We start from the raw sequence: 26,194 nt of genomic DNA on the forward strand, positions 1-26,194 counted from the left end.
GTGGAGATTATAAAGTGTATTTTCTAAATACCTAAAACACCCTTCCAGGTCTAATTAGTATCAACACATGTAAATGTTACTAGTAGCATGTTACTACATACTAGTAATATCAATACGGTGATACTACATATTATATGTACTGTACTAGTAGTAACAAAAGTATCTTACTAATTTGTTACTAGTAAATTAGGTAACTACTTTACTATACTAGTTACTACTAATTTACTCTACTAGTAGTAACTAGTATACTAGTATATAGTATACTACTAGTACTAGTTACTACTAGTAGAGTAATTTTACTACTAGTAGGGTAATTTTAGTACTAGTAGAAACTTTACTAGTAGTATACTATATACCAGTATACTAGTAACTAGTAGTAACATGTAGTATCAATACATAACATACTACATATCAATATGTAGTATCAATATATAACATACTACATATCAAACATACTACATATCAATATGTAATATCAATCCATAACATAACAGTACTGAACATAACATATTGATACTACATATTAATATGTAGTATCAATATATAACGTACTACATATTAATAATATATTGATAACATATATTGATAATATATGTAGTATCAATATTAATATGTAGTATCAATATATAACATATTAATATGTAGTATCAATATATAACATATTACTACTAGTACTAGTTACTAGTAGTATACTACATATTACTACTAGTATACTAGTTACTACATATTACTACTAGTATACTAGTTACTACTATACTACTAGTAGACTACATATTACTACTAGTATACTAGTTACTACTATATTACTAGTATACTACTAGTTACTACTAGTATACTAATTACTACACATTACTACTAGTTATTACATACTACATATGCAGTAACATATATATATATATATATATATATATGTATTAATATACATAATATTATATGTTAGGGTTAGTAGAGTAATTTTACTCTTTTCAAAATTTTTTTGGACTAGCGAGTAAATATGTTTTCCCGTTGGACTAGCCATTAATCTGGATCGGGTTTACTGGACTAAACAAGAAAGTTCTCGTCCAATACTCCTTCATCTCCCTTAAAAGTCGATACCCATCTGCCTTCTCTTGAAAGCAACTCGAGCTACTTACCCTAAAAGCACCAGACACAACAACCTTCCTCTCGAGTTCAACTCCATCTGTAGTTACTCCCGTTACAAACTCTCCAGACCTTCCCTGCTCGATCACAACCTTCCACTGGTTACCAAACACCATTAATACTTCAAGCATCAATGCTGCCATCTCCAGCTCATTCTTTCTCTCGACTTCACTTCATCCTCCACTGTTAACAGAGAACAAAACCATCGAGTACCCATCATCATCTTGCCACCATCGTTTCCGGAATTCACTCCATCACCAAACATCACTGCCAAGCTCCATTCCCTGCTGTTTTCTGTTCCTTGTCACCGCCAAGGTTAAGTAAACCCAAACTCGTCATCACGGCATTCAGTCACCAGCACAGCTACCATACTAAAGCTTTATCATCTTCCCGAGCCTGTCAACAGCACCAGAAAAGCACCGCTGCATAACTTGTTAGAAAAAACGCTTTAAAATTACCAATTTTTCCATGGACTGTGTTTTGATCCCTAGACCTATTGCCCATTAGTTGTTTTTTCTTTTGAATAGATAAAACAATAGTCCCACATTGACTAAAATCTAAAGAGTTTTAGACATAAATACCATAGAGTTGGCTATAAGGGCATGGCCCTTGGGTCATTAGACTTTTGTGCTTGGGGGGGAGGCTTAGACTAGGGCAAGGTTGCCTTTCCCGTACGCGCGGTGCTTCGCACAGAAGCACGCACGCCGCCGCCGTCCGTCCGGTCGGTCGGTCGGTCGGGTCGGGTCGGGCTCGGGCTCGGGCTCGGGCTCGGGCTCGGGTTCGGGTGTGGGTGTGGGTGTGGGTTCATTAGATCCTATCTTTTTGCTGAAATTTTTGGTACGTGTTTTCCACACAAGTAGAAGAATCTTTTCTTTGTCTGAACGTGCTTGTCTTGGCTTCTTTGTCTGCACGAGTTTTCTCCTGACTTCTTTGTCTGAACGTGCTTGTCTTGGCTTCTTTGTCTGTACGTGTTTTGTCCTGACTCTCTTGTATGTACGTATTTGGCTTGGCAGCAACACACTGCTCCATGCCTGTCAAAACAACTTTTCTTGCACTATCTTTAACCCAACATAACCAGTTTTTCCTGTCATACGCATGGGTTTTCTTTCTTGTTTGTAACTACACAAACACTATATAAGAGAGTAGTTGTAATCTCATAAGACATACCACAGAGAAATATCTCTTCTACTCTCCCTCAGTTTTTCTATAAACATCTCTTCTACTGTTTTAAGTTCTGCCAAGCTCTAAGGGTACCCTCATTGTATGCTACATTGAGGGGTACTAACTGTAGTTGTATCCTGGAGGTGACTCGCCAACTGCTGTAGCATCTCAGAGGAGTGGCAGGCGATATTGCCTTTAGGACAGCGTAGTCTACGTGCCTCTACATTCTCTGTGCAGCAACATCAGCACACAATTATTTTGAGCTAAGTATCTTCTTCTCAGTTACTTTATTAGTAATTTTCCAACAATCTAAAGGCAATATCCTCTTTACTATATTTTGTAACAACATGGGAAAGAGTACTGTAGACAAACCCCCAAAGTTTAGTGGCAAAGACTTTAAACGATGGCAGTCCAAAATGTTATTCTTCTTAAAAGACCAAAGGCTAGATGAAGTTGCCTTAGAAAGACCCTCAAGAAGGCTTCATGACCGTGGTTATGAAGATAGACTGGATAGGTGGACTAGGAAAAATTACATGTGCAAAAACCATATTCTTAACTGTCTGGATGACTCCTTGTACGACTTTTATAATGCAAAAGAGAATTTTACTGCTTTTGATTTATGGGAAGCCCTAGAAGAAAAATATCTTGCTGAAGCTGCTGGAAGCAAGAAGTTCTTGGTGGCTAGGTTCCTGGAATATAAGATGACTGATGAAAAGCCTGTTGTAGAACAATTCGTCGAACTCCAGCTACTCATCAACGAAATTCTTGCTGAAGGCATGCATATTGATGAATCTCTACAAGTATCGCAGTGATTGAAAAGCTACCACCCTCATGGAACGAGTACAAGAGGAGGCTGCGACACAAGAATCGTGAAATCACCATGGTGGAGCTGGGGAAAAAGATCCAGGTGGAGGAACTTCTGTGCTGCAAAGACAAGAGCCTGATGCTGAGCAAAGACATGTCAAACAAAGCTCATGTCCTGGACGATAATGCTGCGTCAAAGAAAAGGCACGGAGAATCCAGCAAAAATGGTAAACGTAACAAACAGCGTAACTCCAAAGGTAACCATCTTAAGCCAAAGGGTGGTGTCTCCAAAAACACCATCAAAGGCGACTGCTATAACTGTGGGAAAACTGGTCATATGGCCAAGGACTGTAGGGCACCTAAAAAGACCAAAAATGATCCTAAACAGAAAAATAAGGCAAACGTAGTAGATGATTCTGGATATTTTACTGGCATGGTGTCTGAAGTCAACCTTGTCTCTAATGTGACCAATGTGAGAGACTGGTGGCTTGATTCTGGAGCCACTAGGCATGTCTGTAAGTTCAGAAATGCTTTCTCCTCCTATAACAAAGTAGGAGACGATGAGAAATTGTTTATGGGAAACTCTTCTACCTCTAAAGTGGTAGGAAAAGGCAAGGTTGAATTGAAGCTCACTTCAGGAAAAACTCTCGCATTGAATGACGTGTATCACGTCCCGGACATATGCAAGAATCTTATCTCAGAAACCATCTTACTTGGAAAAGGTTTTAAATTTGTAGCTGAGTCTAACAAAGTTGTAATCTCTAAAGGTGGTGACTTCGTAGGAAAAGGATATGTCACTGATAACATGATTAAGCTTAGTGTACTTTCTTTGAACTTGAATGATAATGCATCTTCTTCTGCTTATGTTTGTGACTCCTCACATGTTTGGCATGATAGACTAGGACATGTTAATTTCAAATCTATTGAAAGACTTGCTAAATTAGGCTGCATTCCTAAAAAACTTTGACAGAGGTCATAAATGTGAAATTTGTGTTGAATCTAAATTTGCTAGAAAACCCTTTAACAAAAAGGTTGAACGTAGTACAACTCCCTAGAACTAATCCACTCCGATTTGGGAGATTTGAAATCAACACCAACTAGAGGTGGGAAAAAATGGTACATCATTTTTATAGATGATCACTCAAGATACTGTCAGGTTTATCTTCTTAGAAGTAAAGATGAAGCCCTAGACGCTTTCAAATTATATAAACTTGAAGTAGAAAACCAAAGAGGTGTTACTATTAAAACTCTTAGGTCGGACCGAGGCGGTGAGTATGTGATACCTATAGGAGAATTCTGCAAACTTAATGGCATCATTCATGAAACTACTGCACCTTATTCACCTGAGTCGAATGGAGTAGCTGAAAGGAAAAACCGAACACTCATAGATATGGTGAACGCTATGTTAGCTAGTTCAGGGCTACCTTCGAACCTGTGGGGGGAAGCAATTCTCTCTGCTTGCTATATCTTGAACCGAGTTCCATTTAAGAAATCCGACAAAACTCCATATGAGTTGTGGAAAGGAAGACAACCGTCCTATGCATACTTTAAAGTGTGGGGGTGTCTGGCCAAGGTGGCCACTCCTCGTTCAAAGAAAACCAAAATAGGACCAAAAACTGTAGATTGTGTTTTCCTAGGATATCCTGAGCACACTAGTGCTTATAGGTTCATGGTAATTGGTGAGAACACCATAATGGAATCCAGAGATGCAGTGTTTTTCGAACACATTTTCCCTTTAGGGTCTGGACCTCTTAAAAGGGTCCGCGATGATCTCTCAGATGTTCCTTCGACTAGTCAACCCCCGTCTCTAGATGCTGAAACCGAACCTAGAAGAAGTAAGAGGGTCAGAACCGAGAAAGGTTTCGGTCCAGATTTTGTGACTCTTACGGTAGAGTCTGAACCCCAAACCTATAAGGAAGCTATGACTTCTCCGGAAGCTCCCTTCTGGGAAGAAGCTTCAAATAATGAGTGGGATTCCATTCAACAAAATGAAACTTGGGAGCTTGTAGACTTACCTCCTGGTAGTAAAACCATAGGTTGCAAGTGGGTCTTCAAAAGGAAACTTAGAACAGATGGAACTATAGAAAAACACAAAGCTAGGTTGGTAGCTAAGGGGTACAGACAACAGGAAGGATTAGATTTCTTTGACACCTATTCACCGGTCACTAGAATCACTTCTATCCGGATGTTGATTGCTATTGCTTCTATTTATGATTTGCATATACATCAGATGGATGTTAAAACTGCTTTTTTATATGGTGAATTGAATGAAGAAATTTATATGGACCAACCGGAAGGTTTTGTTGTGAAAGGTTTTGAAGATAAAGTATGCAAACTGAAAAAATCTTTGTATGGTTTAAAACAAGCACCTAAACAGTGGCATGAAAAATTTAATCATGTAATGATATCTAATGGCTTCAAGGTTAATGAATCTGATAAATGTGTTTACATTAAATCTGTGGACGATTCTCATGTTATTGTGTGCCTATATGTTGATGATATGCTCATATTAGGAAGTAACCTTGATAGTATCAATACCACTAAAAGCATGCTTAACGAAAACTTTGACATGAAAGACTTAGGCCCTGCTGATGTAATCTTAGGGATGAAAATCAGAAAGATGTCTGATGGATATAGTCTTAGTCAATCTCATTATGTTGAAACTGTGCTTAAGAGATTTAATCATGAAAAAGCTAAACCTGCAACTACTCCTTATGATCCCAATTGCAAATTGAAAAAGAACAAGGGTGAGGGTATTTATCAACTTGAGTATTCTCGTGTTATTGGCAGTCTTATGTATTTAATGAACTGTACAAGACCTGATATTGCTTATACTGTGAGTAGATTAAGCAGGTACACTTGCAACCCTGGGCAGGATCACTGGAATGCTCTCTACAGAGTTCTACGGTACCTGAGAGGAACTTCAAACTATTGCCTAAGTTTTGGGAAGTATCCTGCTGTGCTAGAAGGGTATTGTGATGCTAACTGGATATCAGACTCAGATGAGTGCAAATCCACTAGCGGGTACATCTTCACACTTGGTGGTGCGTCTGTGTCATGGAAGTCTACCAAACAGACATGTATAGCTCGATCCACCATGGAGTCTGAGTTTATAGCCTTGGAGAAAGCTGGAGAGGAAGCTGAATGGATACGAGGTTTCCTGGGTGGAATTCCACTCTGGCCCAAGCCTGTGTCTTCGATCGCAATCCACTGTGACAGTCAAGCTGCTATTGGATGCGCAAAGAATAGTGTATACAACGGAAAGTCTATACATCTTCGAAGAAGACACAAGACAGTGAAACAACTACTCTCTACTGGCATCATCTCTATAGACTTTGTAAGGTCTAAAGAGAATATTGCAGATCCTTTGACGAAAGGGTTATCTAGAGAGGTAGTTAGATCCACATCGAAGGGGATGGGACTCAAGCTCATAGAATAAATCGCCATGAAGGACACTCAACCTTGTGAATGGAGCTCCAAGATCAAGGTTCAATGAGATAACTAATTTTTGGTGATGTCGAGAGAAAGCACTATCTTTGTCCCTCCCTATGGTGTAACCGTATGATAGTGCTGCCTGCATGTTTTAGGATGATCTGTCAGGATCTTAATGAGTTCCATGGCTTTGCTTACAGCGGAGTGTGGCAGGACACTCTTAATGGACTCACCTATGTGGATGTTGGAAGTGGGGCCGCTTCCTATGAGAATTTGAGCTTTTTCTCTAGAGACATTCATTAAGTCCGGGATTTAGCCCACGGCCAAAACGGGCACAACGGCAAGAGCTTGGCAGCTTTCTTTTTCTTTGAGACATCAAAGTGTGGTTGTTATTTCTGAATTGCACTCACTGTTGACGGTTCAAGACATTGTGTTCACCGAAACAACAAGCAGTTCCGGTAACCTCTCACTATGTTAAGGTTCAATCTCTGGGACACCTTAGCCTAATATTGATGTATTATGTTTTCTCGTATTTCGTCGATATGTTTTATCATTCATGTGGGGGATTGTTAGAAAAAACGCTTTAAAATTACCAATTTTTCCATGGACTGTGTTTTGATCCCTAGACCTATTGCCCATTAGTTGTTTTTTCTTTTGAATAGATAAAACAATAGTCCCACATTGACTAAAATCTAAAGAGTTTTAGACATAAATACCATAGAGTTGGCTATAAGGGCATGGCCCTTGGGTCATTAGACTTTTGTGCTTGGGGGGGAGGCTTAGACTAGGGCAAGGTTGCCTTTCCCGTACGCGCGGTGCTTCGCACAGAAGCACGCACGCCGCCGCCGTCCGTCCGGTCGGTCGGTCGGTCGGGTCGGGTCGGGCTCGGGCTCGGGCTCGGGCTCGGGTTCGGGTGTGGGTGTGGGTGTGGGTTCATTAGATCCTATATTTTTGCTGAAATTTTTGGTACGTGTTTTCCACACAAGTAGAAGAATCTTTTCTTTGTCTGAACGTGCTTGTCTTGGCTTCTTTGTCTGCACGAGTTTTCTCCTGACTTCTTTGTCTGAACGTGCTTGTCTTGGCTTCTTTGTCTGTACGTGTTTTGTCCTGACTCTCTTGTATGTACGTATTTGGCTTGGCAGCAACACACTGCTCCATGCCTGTCAAAACAACTTTTCTTGCACTATCTTTAACCCAACATAACCAGTTTTTCCTGTCATACGCATGGGTTTTCTTTCTTGTTTGTAACTACACAAACACTATATAAGAGAGTAGTTGTAATCTCATAAGACATACCACAGAGAAATATCTCTTCTACTCTCCCTCAGTTTTTCTATAAACATCTCTTCTACTGTTTTAAGTTCTGCCAAGCTCTAAGGGTACCCTCATTGTATGCTACATTGAGGGGTACTAACTGTAGTTGTATCCTGGAGGTGACTCGCCAACTGCTGTAGCATCTCAGAGGAGTGGCAGGCGATATTGCCTTTAGGACAGCGTAGTCTACGTGCCTCTACATTCTCTGTGCAGCAACATCAGCAACATCAGCAACATTATTTTGTGCTAAGTATCTTCTTCTCAGTTACTTTATTAGTATTTTTTCTCAACATAACTTTCCATCATCGTAACTGCTCGTTTGCAGCAGACTCGACTATATTTCTGATCACCGCTGCATCACCGTTTATCCATTATTGCCAGCACTAAACCACAGTCAACTATTACCTCCATTTCCATCGATACAGCAGAAAACACTCTCTGCTAATCACCGACGTCTCGAGCTCTCTGTTTAGTAATCTCTTCCCGTTATTCTTCTTTTAATCCATCGCCAGCAGCAATATTGACCAACGTTTCTTCTTATCCTAATGGCAGCGACAATACAGTGACACCACCATTGCCAATCTTCCTCGTCTCGAGAAGCAAACTACTCGAGCTCCATTTCATACGCAAGCAGCGACCACAAATTCCTCCATTAATCTCCGTCACTGCCAAATCAACCCACGAGCTTCGTCATCTTTTGATACCGACAACAAACCCGTTCTCCATTATTTTCCTGCTGGTTTCTAGTTCGAGCTCTTTCTCCTCCATCTTCCATAAAACAACCATCACTCCCATGACATCATTCTCGTGAACTCCCATCAATAATGGCAGCAACCATTCACAGCTCCACAGTAACCATGAACTCGTCGTATGGGTTGCTTGGGAAAGATGATTGCGCCCGGAGTAACAATATAAGGCGCCTTTATAATACAATAATACCCTTGTCAGTCTTGGAGACTTGACAAACTAACTTTGAACCTTGGCTGCCCCGAATAGTTCAGGCGAGTGCCTCTATAAAATCTGTACTTCATCGCAACTTTGCTTTGCTTCAAACGCTTCCACATTCTTCATACGACGTCGGATTTACTCCATTCTTTCACCGTTGGCTTCTTCTTTTTGTCCTCTTCGAGATAATATCAAGGACTCCTAGATATGAACGATCTCTACTTGGTCTTTGGCCCTTCTCCACTTGTAGCTAACTTCTTTTATTGCACAATTATGTGCAAATTCACTTCTTTTGGACGATTCACCTAGCAAAACATAAATAAGAGAAAACAAGAGTAATATACAATAATTCGCAAGAATATATAGCAATTACTAGTATGGATTCGACACTAAATGTATGCAAAATATGCACTTAACAAGAATCCTTATAAGATGAATGTTAACTAAAGATATAATGTAAGTGCTCAACCGCATATACACACACACACACACACACACACACACACACACACACACACACACACACACACACACACACACACACACAAACGTACGAAAATTGGCTAATGAGTTTGATAAGATTGAGTAGTCATAAAAATTTGTTCATTTGTTGCATCCAATAAGGATTATACCATTGACGTTGTTATCAAGATAAGTTCACTACACTGAAGCAAAGAACAGTTATACATCTCATGACCATATTTGTTTGCAAGTCGATCTCGTGTTTTCCGCATAAGATAAGCGTAGCATCGTTTTTGAAGAAGCTCTTGTCTTTCAACTTCAGTCATTGCCGCTCGTTTTTCCTTTTCTGAAATACGACGATTGTTCAATCTAACATCTCTTTGTTATTGTCGTTCATTCTCAACTTCCATGTGAAGCTGAGATTGTATTCTCGGACTACGACGAACTGGACTTTCCATTAGTACAATTAGTCTGAACACCCAAAGAATTCAAAGCTACGACAACAGTAAAACTCTACAGCACGATCACATTATAATGAAGGCAGTAACAGTTTTTATACTGGTTGATTCTCACATAGTTTGACCGCACAATGGAAGTATTGAAAAGCAAAGCTCCACAACTGGATACATAAATGTGTAAGGTATTGTATTTTGAAATAATTTCAGACATAATTAGATTCAAAAGAACCTATCTGAGATACAAATATAGAAAACATACCAATATTCATTTGGATTGCGATAAAACATAAATCCTAAATAATATAAGCCAAATTGCCAAAGAAAAGAGAGAAAAATGAACATATTTCTGAAAGACATACTAAGCTCAAAACACAAGGTATTGGGTGGGTGTGAGTGACAGACCTAAAATACAATTCCGATAGTGGAATATTCATTTGGATTACACTTTCATATTCTCTATATAATGCGTGGATGGATGTTTGGTGGCTATAAATCCATCTTTGCAATCAAATTTTTGGAACTTAATTGAGGTAATTGTAGGATTGCAATATGTAGTCGTAAATGTAGTCTTTAAGTAAAATGCATATTATGGCATGTAATTTTATATGTTTGGGCCAGGAAGCACATACAATAGGTGTGACCTTAGAAAACAGTGTGATAGAAATAACTGATTCACTTAGATGAGGGACTAGGCAAGATGATGTTCTTTTCCGGTGCACCTTAGTTGAGCTTGCTATTTGTGTTTGACATAGTGCACCAGAAACTATATTAGGATCCATTCTAGACCATGTAAAAAAACATCAACCTTTATGTCACTGCTTGTGCATACCCCTAAAGAGTCATCTGAAAAAGGAACAATAGACAAACAATATCCATAAATAGCCATCTGAAAAAGGAACCATACACGAAGAAAACATTCACGTCTAAACTAAATTCACATGGACTAAAACCTAAATGTAAGCGAGTTACTTAATTTAGATTCAACAATATATTCCAGTAAAGGAATACGAAACAATACATAAATTTGAACTTGTGTATGCTAGTAAAGGAAAAGTGATCCTAGCAGTCAACAATAAACCCATGAAGAAAGATTATTCAGTAAGATAAGCAATTGCTTATTATGCTTTATACTATCCAACTAATTCAGAGACTGGTATCCTTGTTGCATATATGCGAAGACACACGGGCATTGAGAGTATCCTTCCTTTTCAAGACCTGCAAAATATATCGTTCATTAGGTTTACGCCAACATTTAACAAAGATGATAAACCTGTCATATTCAAGCCAAAAGACATACTTAACAAACAATACTAATCACATCAAATATATTAAGCAATCTGTATACAAACCTCAACAGATTGCTTAATGGTGTCGAAGATCATATAATTTTTTAGTGTTTGTTACTATTGTTCATACTATAATCCCAGATACCTAATTCAAAGACTTTTTTCATTTAAACATCCGGGCTACAAATTCAAGATGAGAATGCACTAATTATTACTATATAAAGATGGGAACGCCAATAACTTCTACATAATAGAGACACCCATATATAGAAAAACACAATAAAAACAAACATCCATCTACTACAAATTTGGGTAGATGGGATTATTTTCTTGGGAACCCTAAATTGTACAAAACAATATTTAATTACATTCCATGATAAAGATACTAAAGTTCTTGAAGGGAACCAAAATTCCCAGAAATTTCTCCACTGAGCTTGTTGGTTCGGAATCCTAAATTTCAGAACAAAGGGTTCCAACATTAATAATTTGATAAACTTTAACAACATTAATAATTTCAGAAATTCCATTAACAAACATTAATAATTTGATAAATTTCAATTCGCTAGAAATTGAAAATGATAAATTTAAGAACAAAGGATTCCAACATTAAGGATCGATTGAGCAAATTCATAAACCAATATTCCAAATTTCAGAATTGTAAGGATCGATTGAGCAAATTTTGTAAGTGGTCATTGAACAATTAGGGTTCTTAATTCGTACAATAAATAACAATGTAATGGTATATATTTACAAGTAATTGTTTTTTTTTGTCCTCCTTCTTCTTATTGTGCTTCTCGTGTTTCTCTTCTTCTTAAGTTGAGGTAGCAACACATCCGTCACTAACTCATCGTCACCACCTCCATTACAAACTTCTTCTTCACCTCAGGTAGTATCGATTACCACCGCTTCCATTACAAACTTCTTCTGAAGATGAAGAAAGAAGAGTGAACATATTACGAACTTGAATTTTCGATGGTATCAAAATCGCATAGTTATGAATCTAAATCAAGGGATTTGTTTTTCGTATATAATATTTGCTTCCAATTAGTGAAACTTATGTATGGAATCAGAAAGACACTCCAAGATGACCCTCCGTGTAAGATGTGGTCGGGCCACACACATTAAGTATTTGGCCCATCTTTACTTCTTGACACATATTTAACTTAAAAACCTTCCCACACCAAAGGATTTACTTCTTGAGAAAGAAAATAGGAAGCTAACAAAAAATTTAGTTAAACAGTTGTGTAATAAAACCTTTTTGGGACTTTATTATCTACTTTATAATATAGGTGCTAACACATAAAGATGGGCCATTTATAAGGCCATATACTTCAAGGAAAAAAATCCTTTTAATAAAAGTTCTCTACATGTCAAATCATGTATTCATGACGTACGAACTATGCTTACTACCAACTCATGTGAAAGTGATAAAAAGTTTTCTTGTGAGTTCGGTGTAGGTTCTAATCGTCGGAAAACATCTTTCCTCGGTCATAAGAAAAAAGATTTAAAATATTCTATTAATCATGAGTATCATCATTACTATGATTATACTTCTGGTATATTTCACAGATATCAACCAAAAAAGGTGCATGATGATCTCTCTGCACATCCATCCTCTTGGTTACAAGCTTGGCTCTACCCCATTTGTATATAACTTGAGATGAGGCAAGTAACGGTTTGATTTTTGTTGTGTTTAGGTTAATTTATTTTTAATCATTTTCTCTGAGAAAAAATCCTTGACCAGTTCTTTTTCTCTTTCCAAGGTTAATTAAAGTGATGTAGTTTGTTCTCTACTATCCTTTTACTGCACTGTACTGATCCTTTCAGTGTGCGAACCTTGTCTGTTGAACGTTTCAAGAAATCCTGCTTTCCTTTTGCGGGTCGCGGTTCATGAACGGGTCCAAGCCCATCTTTGGGTTTATAAGAAGTATGGTACGCGTACCCTTCTTCTTCCTTCCCTAGTCCGCGTACGCGAACTATTCTAGGGTTCATGTATTATCTCCATTAAAATTCTTCCTTGGAGATTCCAAAAGTGTCTAAGGGTTTTATTCATCATCAAGAAGCAAATCAAGTAAGTCATTCCTTCTCCCTGTACTCTCAATTTCTAGGTCTCATGGGAAATTTCAAGGTTTCAAAAACTTTGGATTCATCATCTTCTAGTATGACTATACCTCAAAATCAAGATTCTATTAGAATTAGATTTATCAATGATTCTAGTAGTAAGATCTTTGAAAGGATTTCTTCTAGTGGCTTCATTATAGAAAAGAAATTGAAGATGGTTAGTGGTCATAAAGAGGATTTGGTTTGTTTTGAAAAATTTAACCTTGGAAACATATTTAATGGTCTTGGTGAAGGTTTTGATACTCTCACAAGAATCTTCTATGCTAACATCCATAATGTTGATCTTGATGACATGGAATTCAAGACCATGATAAATAGAGAAAGGATTCTTGTTAATAGATAGTTGATTTCAAGGATTACCAAAATTCCTTTGGCTATTTTCGCCTTCCTACACCAAGCTAAGAAAGACCATCTTATGAAACCATTTATAATGGTCTTTGTGGCAAGAGTGTTGATTGGATTGAAGGGAAATTTCCTACTAATTATCTTAGTCTTTCTTTGTTGTCTTTCAGAAAACTTGGTATATCTAATCTTTTCCCCTCCACAATTGAGAATTCTCGGTGGATTCGTGAGTTTGCGGAGTTAGTCTATTTCCTTGAATCAGGTTCTCGAAGTCTTGATATTTGTGGATTCATCATTCTTCAAATGCTCTCAATGACCCAACAAGAAGTTGGGATTTCCTTGCTTAATTTAGAAAATTTGTCGAGCACATTCTATTGCTCCTATTGGCAATTCCATTGGAACTCCCAAACTTGTTCGTCCTTGTACTTTCAACAGTATGAAGGAGAATGCTTGTAAAAGGCAAAGATGTGATTCCTTTGACGGTTCTTATGATCCTACCACCTTGAGTCTTCTTCATCAAATTCACAAGGGTGTGTGCAAGATCAATTTCAAGGTGAAATGCGTACAATAACAATTATGTGTGATTGCCACTAAGTTTCCCGAGATCAAAGAAGATATGGATATGATTCAAGCCTCTTGGATGGTTTCCGATGATGAAGATGATAATTAAATTCTTTATATTTTGTTATTTATTTTATCTAGGAAACTTCTTATGAGAATTTATTCTTGTGTTTTAAGAAGGATAACTAGGGTTTGGAATAGCCATTATTGTGAGTACACATAGCTATTTCCAACGATTTTCATCTTGCAATGTTTTTAGATTTATTTATTTAAATTCTAAAGTTTATTTGGAAGATGATTTTGCAGTATTAATCTTTATGGTTTTATATATTGCAACTTGTTATGGGATATGTGTGTTTGCGTGCGTGAACTATGATTGTCCCATATATGCTCAAAAGTTAAGTCTATCATATATCTTTATACAATATTGATAAAAGATAGAATGAATTTAGACAACAAAAGTTAAGCCTATTATGTCATTATGCAAATATTGATGGAAGATAGGATGAACTTTTGTTTACAAAGATTAAGTTTATTACACGTCTTTATGCAAATATTGATGAAAAATAGAATTAATCTTTGAATATTCCGCAGTATTGGTCTTTCCCTGATCCACTTCTATGTGAAAGTATTGTGTGGCTCCATAAGTTCTCTTATGTTGAGCATTTCCGATTAAATTAATCATGGGGTCTCTTGTGGTTAATTTAATTGAGTATTTTGGATATAAATTCATGTTTCATGTGATTTGTTAATGTTCAAAGAAATCCTTCTTTTCTTATGAAAGTAAGGTCGCTCTTGTTGTTCTTTCGGGAATGACATTTAATGGGGGAGAGTTCTTAATTGAACTTGTGCTTAATTGCCAAATCTTTGTGGGGAGTGCGACTGTGGAATATTGTAGGAGTTTTCTTTTATCTTTATAAAACTCGATGAATACACTAATTTCGGCTATGTGAAATCATCGAAACAAAGTTGATATGTTTTATTTTGGTCATTAAGTATCTCTATGGAAATTTCATTAGGATCCCACTAGTTTTTGTACCTTTGCCAATTTATATTGACAAAAAGGGGAAGAATTAATGTGTAGTTCACACTACAAATACATATGGTTTACGGATCATTATGTAAGGGGGAGTGGTTTTCATGTGAGATGAAGTATTGACTAAGGGGAGTAATACATATCACCATAGTATTGTTGTCAAAGTTGAGATACAATTGGACTTTGATGTTGTGTAATAATACTATGACACTGTATAACAATGATTGACAACTACTGTTTTCTCAATGTTATAGCTACGGATCTTCAACAACTATGATGCTGAGTTGAACATATTCAGAATCACTGGAATACTTGGAAGTGATGAATATTTCGATTAATGTTGAAGAACCAAGGAAATCAAGCATTTGGATTGAGAGCTACAAATTTATTTATTTTGTATTCCATATGTATTGATAGTTTTGTCACTAAAATTGACAAAGGGGGAGATTGTTAGAGCACTGCTCGGTCGAACTCGCAAGCGCTGCTATCTCAAGCTTGTTGTCAATTTTATTTGCCAAAACTATAAGTCTTGATTTCTAGTTTACTTATAGCTAAGTCACGGATTAGGATAGAAAGTGTAGTTGAGCTTTATACTTCACGTCGTTCATCGATCAAAGACGAAGAACTACTTAGGGGAGATTGTGGAACTTCATCAACAAAAGGTATGTGGAGACTTGAACTCATCTATTGATAGACACATTTTTGTGTCTAATTTGTCTCGATTCTATATATTGATAGTGCTCATTTTTGTACTTATTATGGTGTTTTATGTGTGTGTAGGTATTTTTGGCCAATAAACATTTTTGGAAAAATCGGCTCGAAAAGTTGCGTGGGGCACCCCCGGAGGAGACTTGGTATTCAGACCCCTCAAATGGATAAGGGGTAACTAATTACTAAGGGGCATCCATTTCCAGGCAACTGCTAAAGGGAGACCAGCACAGGATAGGGGGAGGTCATCTTCATCGTTTTAAAAACTGAAATTGGCGGGAAATTTTGTGCATGCAACTGGCAGAGTTGGGGATTGATTTCGAAGGTGTTTTAGTGAGATTCAATCGCCATAATTGATTGGGATGGACGTTATTCAAATAAACAAGCCTGGTATAGTCGTTTGTTTGGATCGAATTGGGCTAGAAACCGAGTTGGAGCTAAACAGGGAAAGTGTTTTTACACGGACCCTATTGAGATTATTTTTAGAAGTTCTAGAGAGACTAAAGACCTAAAAATATTTCCAAAGATACATATCTATGTAAGGAAGAGTTTGAGATAAGTTGGAAAGCTCAGAAACGCGTTAAACAATTTTGGGAAGAGATTATTGCCGTAACTGCCAAGAAAAGAAAAGAAGAGATTTCGAGAAGTTTTGGGGAGATTAAATCGCTCTGTTGGCTATATATAAGTTGCTGGGAGTTCATAGAAGGGATTCGAGACTTTGGGGGACCGAACTGAGGGCTTGGTGAAGCTGCAGAGGTGAAAATCAAGAGTTGCAGAGAAGACGTTTCTGCTGCTGAAGAACAACGTCGTAGAACACTTCGCAACTTAGCAAGAAACTGTTACCTAATCTTTCAAATCCAATACCTTTGTAACAGCTTTGCAATAACTATTCCTGTTAGAATTTATTTGTAAGGGCAGCTTCCGTAACAGTGGATTCTGTAACAATTATATCTGTTACAGATTCACTTCTTCAATAAAAACACCTATTTGAGCCATGATTAAATATTTTGAGCGTGTTTTTGACATGAGGAGCTAAACCCCAACACTGGGATGATGGAGGAAGCCCTATTTCATAATCACTTGGTAACTATAATTGATTCTTTATGACTTTTGCACTTGTTTTAATCGATTTATGATTTTTCTTGATTAGTTGTGATTTTGTTTGATGTTGCATGCTGGGTTTAGGAACTTTTGATGCGTCATGCTTGTGATTTACATCTAATGCTTTATAAAATCTACTTTTGGCAAAGAAAAGAGTCAACAAAAGAGCTAGAATTGTTATGAGTCATCATATGAACCAATTGAATGTGATTAGTGGTGAAATTAGTGGTGAAATCCTAAGTCTCAGTACCTCTCGATATTCGTGACAACCTTGTGAATATATTTTTAGTATTTTTATTCTTAGTTCTTAAATCAAACCTTTACACAACCCGAGTTGAACGTACTTTACTACCACTTTCAAAACTACATCAATTTTTGGCGCCGCCGACGCGGCTTTGTATTAGGTTTTAGGTTTTAGATTTATTTTATCTCTTTTAGAATTTTTGTTCTCTTTTACGCCTTTGGTATTTTTTGATTCTTTTCAGATTTCGAGCGAAGCTACAAGGAAAGAAAAAGTGCTATAAAAGGAAAGCATCGCCAAAGAAGGAAAGAAAAGAGGAATCCGAAAGGAGTGAAGAAGAAGATTTTGTATATAGTTATTTTGGTTTATTTTTAGAAACTGTAAATAGGGTTTTAGTTTTTGTAATTTTTCTTTTTATTTTTGGATACTTTTTGGACTTTATTTTTGGACTGGACATTATTTTTTTTAAAACCCTACGGAAGGGTTAAGATTAAATATAAACTGTTTGCAGGGAAGGACGACAGTTACGATACTGTCTCGGCCCCTCGGGTTCGTACACTGACGTCGGAGTCCGTGGCCTGAGTCGACTTCAACGGTTCATCGCCCGTATGGTACGGGAGGTAAGACTCTATCCACCCACGAATCCCCTGTCAGTGGGTTTTATTTTGTGTGACAACTCACACCCCTGCAATGGAATGTCGAACTGGTATTACAAGAGCCAATACAACGAATATCCGACTGAGTTTCAAAATGGACGTTACTACTTTGACCATAATGTGAATAGTGGTTGAGAACATCAGCCTTTTCAAGGTTATGGATCATACCTTGATGAGCCCAATTACTATCCACACACGCACCGGTCATACGAGCAAAATTCTTATATTTCTCCTTTAGAAGAGTCCCTCAGGAAATTAGAGGAGTCGACAAGTAAGTTAGCTGAGATGAATAACTTAGTTTATGACGAAAGAAAACTTTCTATAGAGGAATCCTTCAAGTTGATAGCTGAGACGAACGAAAGAATTGCTCGAAATAATCTTAATTTCCAATACAGTGATTCCAATAATACCCTTGAAAATGAGGATAGTTATTTGCATAATCAAGATGACGAGGATAAAATTAGTAACAATACTTGTTTAGATGAGGTTCAACCATTTTCATGTTATTATGATGATTATGATGTAGATAGTGTTGATGAAGAATTTGAAATATGTAGGCATGGTGATCAGGAATTTGTTACTCCAAATGAACTTTATGATGATAGTGTTATTTCTGGTTCAGATCCCGATAATTTTAATGATTATTCACCTATTCAAAAGGACGGGGATTTGATTAGACATACCACTTCTTTAGACGATGTAGTATTTCCTTTTGATTACGAAGTCGATAATGGTTTAAAGGAACGAGTTTATTCCGAGAATACAGTTTTAGAGTCTAGCGATTTAGAAACAATGGTCTTAGACGAAGAAAATGAACTCGTACAACTATTAAATATGAGTGAAGATGCGTCACTTGAGTATAACCTAGAAGAAGCTATTGACTATTTTCAGGATTCCAATGATCTAGAAATTAAGGAAATTGTAGCTAGTCTATCTAGAGATACCCAAAACTCTAAGTTTGGGGGTGATTATCATTCTCCATGTGCTTTAACTCTTACAAAGGTCCCTCACTTAGGACTTGACATATGTGCCTCAACCATTTTGCAAGATTATCTTCATACACGTTTTCCTGAACCTAGTGATGTCCATAAGGAAGTTCAGTTGTTAGAAACCCATCCTCTGGTTGATGAGGTTAGACCAGGCTATGATACCAAGATCGACTTTTTTTTCCCACCAAATATTTTTCAACCAATTGTGGGAACGTATAAATTTCAGATGTGTCAATTATTTAGTTTTGAGACTAAACCTAATTACTTTAAGAGATTAGGGTTGATACATTTGCTTAAGATTGACCACCAGTTTCATCGTGGTCGATTGTGTGAGTCAAAACTGATTGATTTTAAGGATCCTCAATTATTTAGGTTATTATTATGTGCTTCTAAGTTTTTATTTGAGTTTTTCCAGACTCTAATACCTGAACCGGATCTTAGCTTTGAGGAATTCCAACCCATGAAAATATTTTATTTGGACCCAGTTATAGAACCTGAACCTGAACCACAACTAGATGTAGTTGTCTTAAACAGGAAACTAGACAAGGATGTGCTTTATTTGTTTATTTTCTTGACAGGTTGCAGATTCCTTTTATTTGTGATAGCTCTATTTGGTTTTGATGACCCACAGAAATTTCGGCTATTACTTTATGATTCTATGAGGTGACTAATCCTTTCTTAGTCTGGCTGAAGACTTTAAACTTAGCACTTCTTGGGAGGTAACCCAACATTTATGCGACACAGTAATATCTTTCCTTATCTCTTTTTCTTCAAATGGTAACAGTTTCTCCTTGTTCATGCTTTTAATTTCATCTTTAGAACATTGAGGACAATGTTAGATTTAAGTTTGGGGGTATGGGAGAAACTTTTTAGTTGCAGTATGAATAAATAAACTCCAGAGCTTAGAAATTTATGCCTATTTAGGATTGCACTAACTAATCTAAGTGGATGGAAGCATTTTGATCGTAGGAGTTGAGGAACCAATCTGATTACATGGCAACATCTAGAAGAGTCTATTCATAAAAGCACAGAGCTCAGGTGTTAGAAATAACATGATAGTTTCACCATATCTCGTTGAGTCCTTTTCACTTTTATTTTTATTTTGTTTTTAAACTATATTTCTCTAAGTGATAGGTGGGGCCCACGATTCAAGTAGTTACCAATGCTAGGGTGAATTAGAGTGATTGAGATACAAAAAAAAAAGTTGAAAAAAAAAAGTTGAAAAAAAAGAGATGAAAAAAAAAAATTGAGACCGGACCATTTGACCAAAAGGAAAATTCAATAAAGTCGACCACTGGTACCCTTGTATATGCCAGTTGTCTTGACCTAGAGTTAGGTTATCGACCACTGGTACCCTTGTATATGCCAGTGTGTTGATATTAGTCAGACTAGTATCTCAATCCATTATGATAGGTTCATTTTGGCGGAGGCCTTCAGACAGATATGGGAAACGCCGTTCACTTAGTAAACATCAAAACCATCTATGTTTTTCTGTATCCATCTCTTAATCTATCCATGTGATTGGTTTGACTCCGAATATTGATGTCCATAGTGCAACTATCTGAGTAGAGCTCTGTCACTTTATATGAATTTTAGTATGCTTGAGTGCAAACTCGTGTACAACAATTGGAATTTTGCATCAGGGTACTTCCTCCTGTAGTCAATAAGTATGCCAACCAAGGAGATTCTTTGGTGCCTTCCAAGTTTCTTTGTAGATAGCTAAGGTCTGGAGTACAGGTTTTGTGGGTATATCTCTTGTAAGCCCTCCCGAGACTATAACTAGGCCACTAGGGCCACCTAGGGGTTTAAAGGCTTATTGCATACGCTAAATGCAATCGACGATGCCTGCGTCAGTGAGTTAGGATTTTTATTTTATTTAATTTACTCGAGGACGAGCAAATAATAAGTTTGGGGGCATTTGATAGACACATTTTTGTGTCTAATTTGACTCGATTCTATATATTGATAGTGCTCATTTTTGTACTTATTATGGTGTTTTATGTGTGTGTAGGTATTTTTGTCCAATAAACATTTTTGGAAAAATCGGCTCGAAAAGTTGCGTGGGGCACCCCCGGAGGAGACTTGGTATTCAGACCCCTCAAATGGATAAGGGGTGACTAATTACTAAGGGGCATCCATTTCCAGGCAACTGCTAAAGGGAGACCATCACAGGATAGGGGGAGGTCATCTTCATCGTTTTAAAAACTGAAATTGGCGGGAAATTTTGTGCATGCAACTGGAAGAGTTGGGGATTGATTTCGAAGGTGTTTTAGTGAGATTCAATCGCCAGAATTGATTGGGTTGGACGTGATTCAACTAAACAAGCCTAGTATAGTCGTTTATTTGGATCGAATTGGGCTAGAAACCGAGTTGGAGCTAAACAGGGAAAGTGTTTTTACACGGACCCTATTGAGATTATTTTTAGAAATTCTAGAGAGACTAAATACCTAAAAATCTTTCCAAAGATCATATCTATGTAAGGAAGAGTTTGAGATAAATTGGAAAGCTCAGAAACGCGTGAAACAATTTTGGGAAGAGATTATTGCCGTAACTGCCAAGAAAAGAAAAGAAGAGATTTCGAGAAATTTTGGGGAGATTAAATCGCTCTGTTGGCTATATATAAGTTGATGGGAGTTCATAGAAGGGAGTCGAGACTTTGGGGGACCGAACTGAGGGCTTGGTGAAGCTGCAGAGGTGAAAATCAAGAGTTGCAGAGAAGACGTTTCTGCTGCTGAAGAACAACGTCGTAGAACACTTCGCAACTTAGCAAGAAACCGTTACCTAATCTTTCAAATCCAATACCTTTGTAACAGCTTTGCAACAACTATTCCTGTTAGAATTTATTTGTAAGGGCAGCTTCCGTAACAGTGGATTCTGTAACAATTATATCTGTTACAGATTCACTTCTTCAATAAAAACACCTATTTGAGCCATGATTAAATATTTTGAGCGTGTTTTTGACATGAGGAGCTAAACCCCAATACTGGGATGATGGAGGAAGCCCTATTTCACAATCACTTGGTAACTATAATTGATTCTTTATGACTTTTGCACTTGTTTTAATCGATTTATGATTTTTCTTGATTAGTTGTGATTTTGTTTGATGTCGCATGCTGGGTTTTAGGAACTTTTGATGCGTCATGCTTGTGATTTACATCTAATGCTTTATAAATTCTACTTTTGGCAAAGAAAAGAGTCAACAAAAGAGCTAGAATTATTATGAGTCATCATATGAACCAATTGAATGTGATTAGTGGTGAAATCCTAAGTCTCAGTACCTCTCGATATTCGTGACAACCTTGTGAATATATTTTTAGTATTTTTATTCTTAGTTCTTAAATCAAACCTTTACAAAATCCGAGTTGAACGAACTTTACTACCACTTTCAAAACTACATCATCTATCACTTAAAAGTATATCTACTCTATCTCCAATTTGAGATAAAATTCGTATAGCTATATAGACTTCGATTATACACATTTGATATTTCGAGATGAGTTTAACTCACTTACATGTTTCTCGAAATATGTGTTGGTAAGCTTTCGCTTTTACCAAGTTCATCTTATATTCTTGATGAAAGTCAAAAGATTATCATGTGAAAATCTCCTGGTAACATCTTAGATGATTTGTGTGAGACAGTCATTTGATGTAGATTCATAATTTTTTGTATTCATCATTCGATCCTTTGAAAATTGCTTTGAAGCTAATAGTTTTTGTGAGACAACTATTGCCATATTCCGAGAATGTTTCAATAATTGAAATGGGAGTTTAGAAAAAATAACCATGATTGGATATATCATAGTATGCGTACTTGTATGCTAACTGTTGCAAGTTATTCCAAGTCCGGGAACCATGGTATGCATACCCGTATGTGTACTGATTGGTTTAGTAGAGGTCCAGGAACTAAGTACGCATACCGGTACGCGTACTGGCGTGAGGTTCAAATTCCGGGACTTTACTCAGTTTGGTGGTATGCGTACCCTTTCGCGTACTGGCGAAACCAAACTTAGTCCGGCCACTTAGGTATGCGTGCCCCTTTGCATACTTGAGTGGGTTATGTTCTAAAATCATTTTGTTCATGAACTAGTACATTTATATAATAAGGAATGCAATCTTTTGCAAACCGCGGCTATAATGTTCATGAATTGATTCGAGTGAATCAAAATCGATTTTGCTTCAATTGTGTGTTGTATACTTCTATGAGAAAATAAACAATTGAACAAATCTAGAGCTAGTTTCATTTGAGTCATTCGAACTAGTTATGGTTAAGATGAATAAGGTTGATATGAAAGTGTTCATATGGCTAACTTCGGTTAACTATTGTTGAGCCAACAAAGGTACACACGTTTAGGTATGGTTACTCATATCTAAATGAAGTAACTATTCATTTGTGTGTAACAAGTTAAGTTTGATCTAATGGTTGAAAGATATTAGCTTGAGTCTAATCAGGTTTTCATCTAACGATGAATATTAAATGCTTCGTTACCAAGGTAACATTGATTGCAAACCCTGATTTGAAGACTATATAATGGAGAACTCTAGCAACTGGGAAACCACACCTCCTGTGTGATACTAGCTGCGACTAGAGTCGATTCTCCTTTAACCTTAGGTTTTTTTAAAACCCTGTAGGTTAACGACTTGAAGACTTCATTGGGATTGTGAAGCCAGACCCAACTATTTTGTCTGTAGTTGCGTGTTCTGATCTTGCTGTTTTCTATCGTGATTGAGTACTATTTTCTCTAAGATTTGCTCGAGATTTAATCTCCGATCGGCAAGATAAAAAGTAGTCACAAACATCTTCGTCTCATCGTTTGTGATTCCACAATATCTTGTTTAGCTACCATACAATTAAGATTATTGTGAGGTGATTGATATTTCTAGGCTGTTCTTCGGGAATATAAGTACGGTATATCAATTGGTTCCTGTTCACCTTGATTTATCAAAAGACGGAACAAAACTCATAGGTATATCTATGGGAGACAGATTTATCTATATAATAGACTTTTCTGTGTGAGACATATTGGTTTATAAAGTCTTCGACTTTGGGTCGTAGCAACTCTTAGTTGTGGGTGAGATCAGCTAAGGGAATCAAGTGCGTAAAGTCCTGCTGGGATTCAGAGACGTAAGGAGCACAACTATACCTTGATCAGTGTGAGATTGGTTAGGGCTCAACTACATTCCAGTCCGAAGTTAACTTGGAGTAGGCTTAATACAGTGTGGCTTAACTTGTGAGATTGGTTAGGGCTCATCTGTAGCGGCTTAATACAGTGTGGTGTTCAAATCTGGATTAGGTCCCGACGTTTTTATGCATTTGCGGTTTCCTCGTTAACAAAACTTCTGGTGTCTGTGTTATTTATTTTCCACACTATATTTGTTTATATAATTGAAATATCACAGGTTGTGCATAAGTTCAATCAATTGTGAATCCAACCTATGGTTGTTGATTAAATTGATTGACACTTGGATATTTATTTTTGATGCCGTCCAAGTTATTTCTTATATTCAATCGGGATCGCAAATTCCTATTTGTTTGATTGCGGATTGAATTGAGAAATAGAGATATAACTCTTTGATATACTTTTCTTACGATTGAGTCTGACTGTCTAGTTGATTCTCTTAAAAGTATATTGGAGTTAGTCCATACAGATTGCTAAGAGAAATATTGGGTGTGGTTGCTAGACCCACGCTTTTTCAGTGCAATCAAAGTTTCAACAACCGTTAGTCAATCAAATCAATTGAAAACTAATAACACTGCAATTATCTAGTTTTCCGCCAACGGTACTCGTAGAGCTTCTTGATCCCACAGAAGTCTGTAAACGAGCGGTCGTAAGAGATTTTGCCTAATTAGGGTACTTTCCTCTCCGGATAGACGGCTCCACCAGAAACAACAAAAATATGAAGTTTGACTGGCTCTTAGGATAGTTTGCTAAAAATGCAAACTTAGGTATTTATAGACCAAGGACGTTTGGACACCAAAGAATTTCCAAAACCGAAAATATTCTCAAGATATGCAACATGCAAGCAACAATTCTGAGAGATGTGAGGTTTTATTCTGGTCTTGATTTCTTGATCGGTTTTGGATTGTGAAATCGATCGTCTTGACAAGTGGACCGTCAGTCCCCAGTATTTTGTTAAGTCTCTCCCTTTCGTTTTCCCTTCTTCTGGTGAGACCTAGATAGAGGACCCAGGTAGAAAAATTGATGTAAAGACCTAGGTGGTCGAAGTTGGAGGTACCTTGATGAAGGACTTAGAGAAGAGACCTGGTGGACACCGATCGACTGTGGAAGTCATGAATCCCGTCTAAGAATTGTTGCTTGCATGTTGTACGCTCTAGAAGTTGTAGGGACCTCATACAAAGTCGGAATTCGATGCTTGACCCCAAATTTCGAAGCTAAGAGGCTGAATTATCACATGAGAAAAGAATCACTCAATTTGGAGTTGTAGAGGTCATCCAAAGAAACGTGCGCATTTACAATTTGTAATCCCGTACAAATTTTTCAGATTCCGTAGACCTGACGGTAAAGGCCATATCTTTCAGCTCGTATGTCCGATTGATGCACCCTTTTGGTATGTTGTACAAGAAACATAGAAGAACATCTTTCGTTGAGGAAGTATTGTCCCATTCCTCACCCATTGGTACGTTTCTGTAAACCCATGACCCGGAGCATGTCGTATATCATTTGCAGAGGCGATGAGAACATCTTGGAGGAGACTTTGGATTATTCCCACCAATCGTGCCAGCTTTGGGAAGACTTTCATGTGAGCATGTTATCAGGTCTACACATCTTGATATGAATCATTAGTTCTTGGAGAAGTATGCTTCACGTGTAACACTTAAGAGAATGATTAGTTGATGAAGCCTGAGGATGTTGCTCCTGAGACCGTTGTTGGTGCTGAGACCATGAATGATTACGCTCTAGAGATCCTTATCGATGCTGAGATCATGCATGGTGTTCCTTTAGAGATTATTTGATGCTGATGCCATGGTTGGAATTGCTCCAAAGACCGAAAAAGGCTAGAACCATGATTATAGATATAATCTTTGCTCCTCCATCCAGTGAGCCTTTTACATTCACGAACTAGTTGATGAGTTGAGCGTCCGTAAGATGAAGGTGTACTGAGAGTTCAACTTGAATGCTCTTGAAAGCATAACTTTACCACGAACTTGCTTTGTCAGTGAGTCGACATTGTTGCGGTAGATGGCATCAAGAGTTTTCATACTGGATGTGATTGGTGAAGAGAGAAAGTTCCTCAATCATGCAGGGGCTTGTGATGTAGCGAAAACCCGTTGATGAAGTTTCACGAAATCACCTCAGGTTGCCCAGTGTATATTGAAGGAGTTAGTGTCATCCATGTATGAATGATGTTGCATATGCTTCAGAAGTCTTATCATGGGATAATGAAGACTTATTGTTTAGTTACACTTTGATATGCTGG

This window comes from Papaver somniferum, chromosome 10 (assembly GCF_003573695.1).
Source record: "Papaver somniferum cultivar HN1 chromosome 10, ASM357369v1, whole genome shotgun sequence".
In the NCBI taxonomy this organism is placed as follows: domain Eukaryota; kingdom Viridiplantae; phylum Streptophyta; class Magnoliopsida; order Ranunculales; family Papaveraceae; genus Papaver; species Papaver somniferum.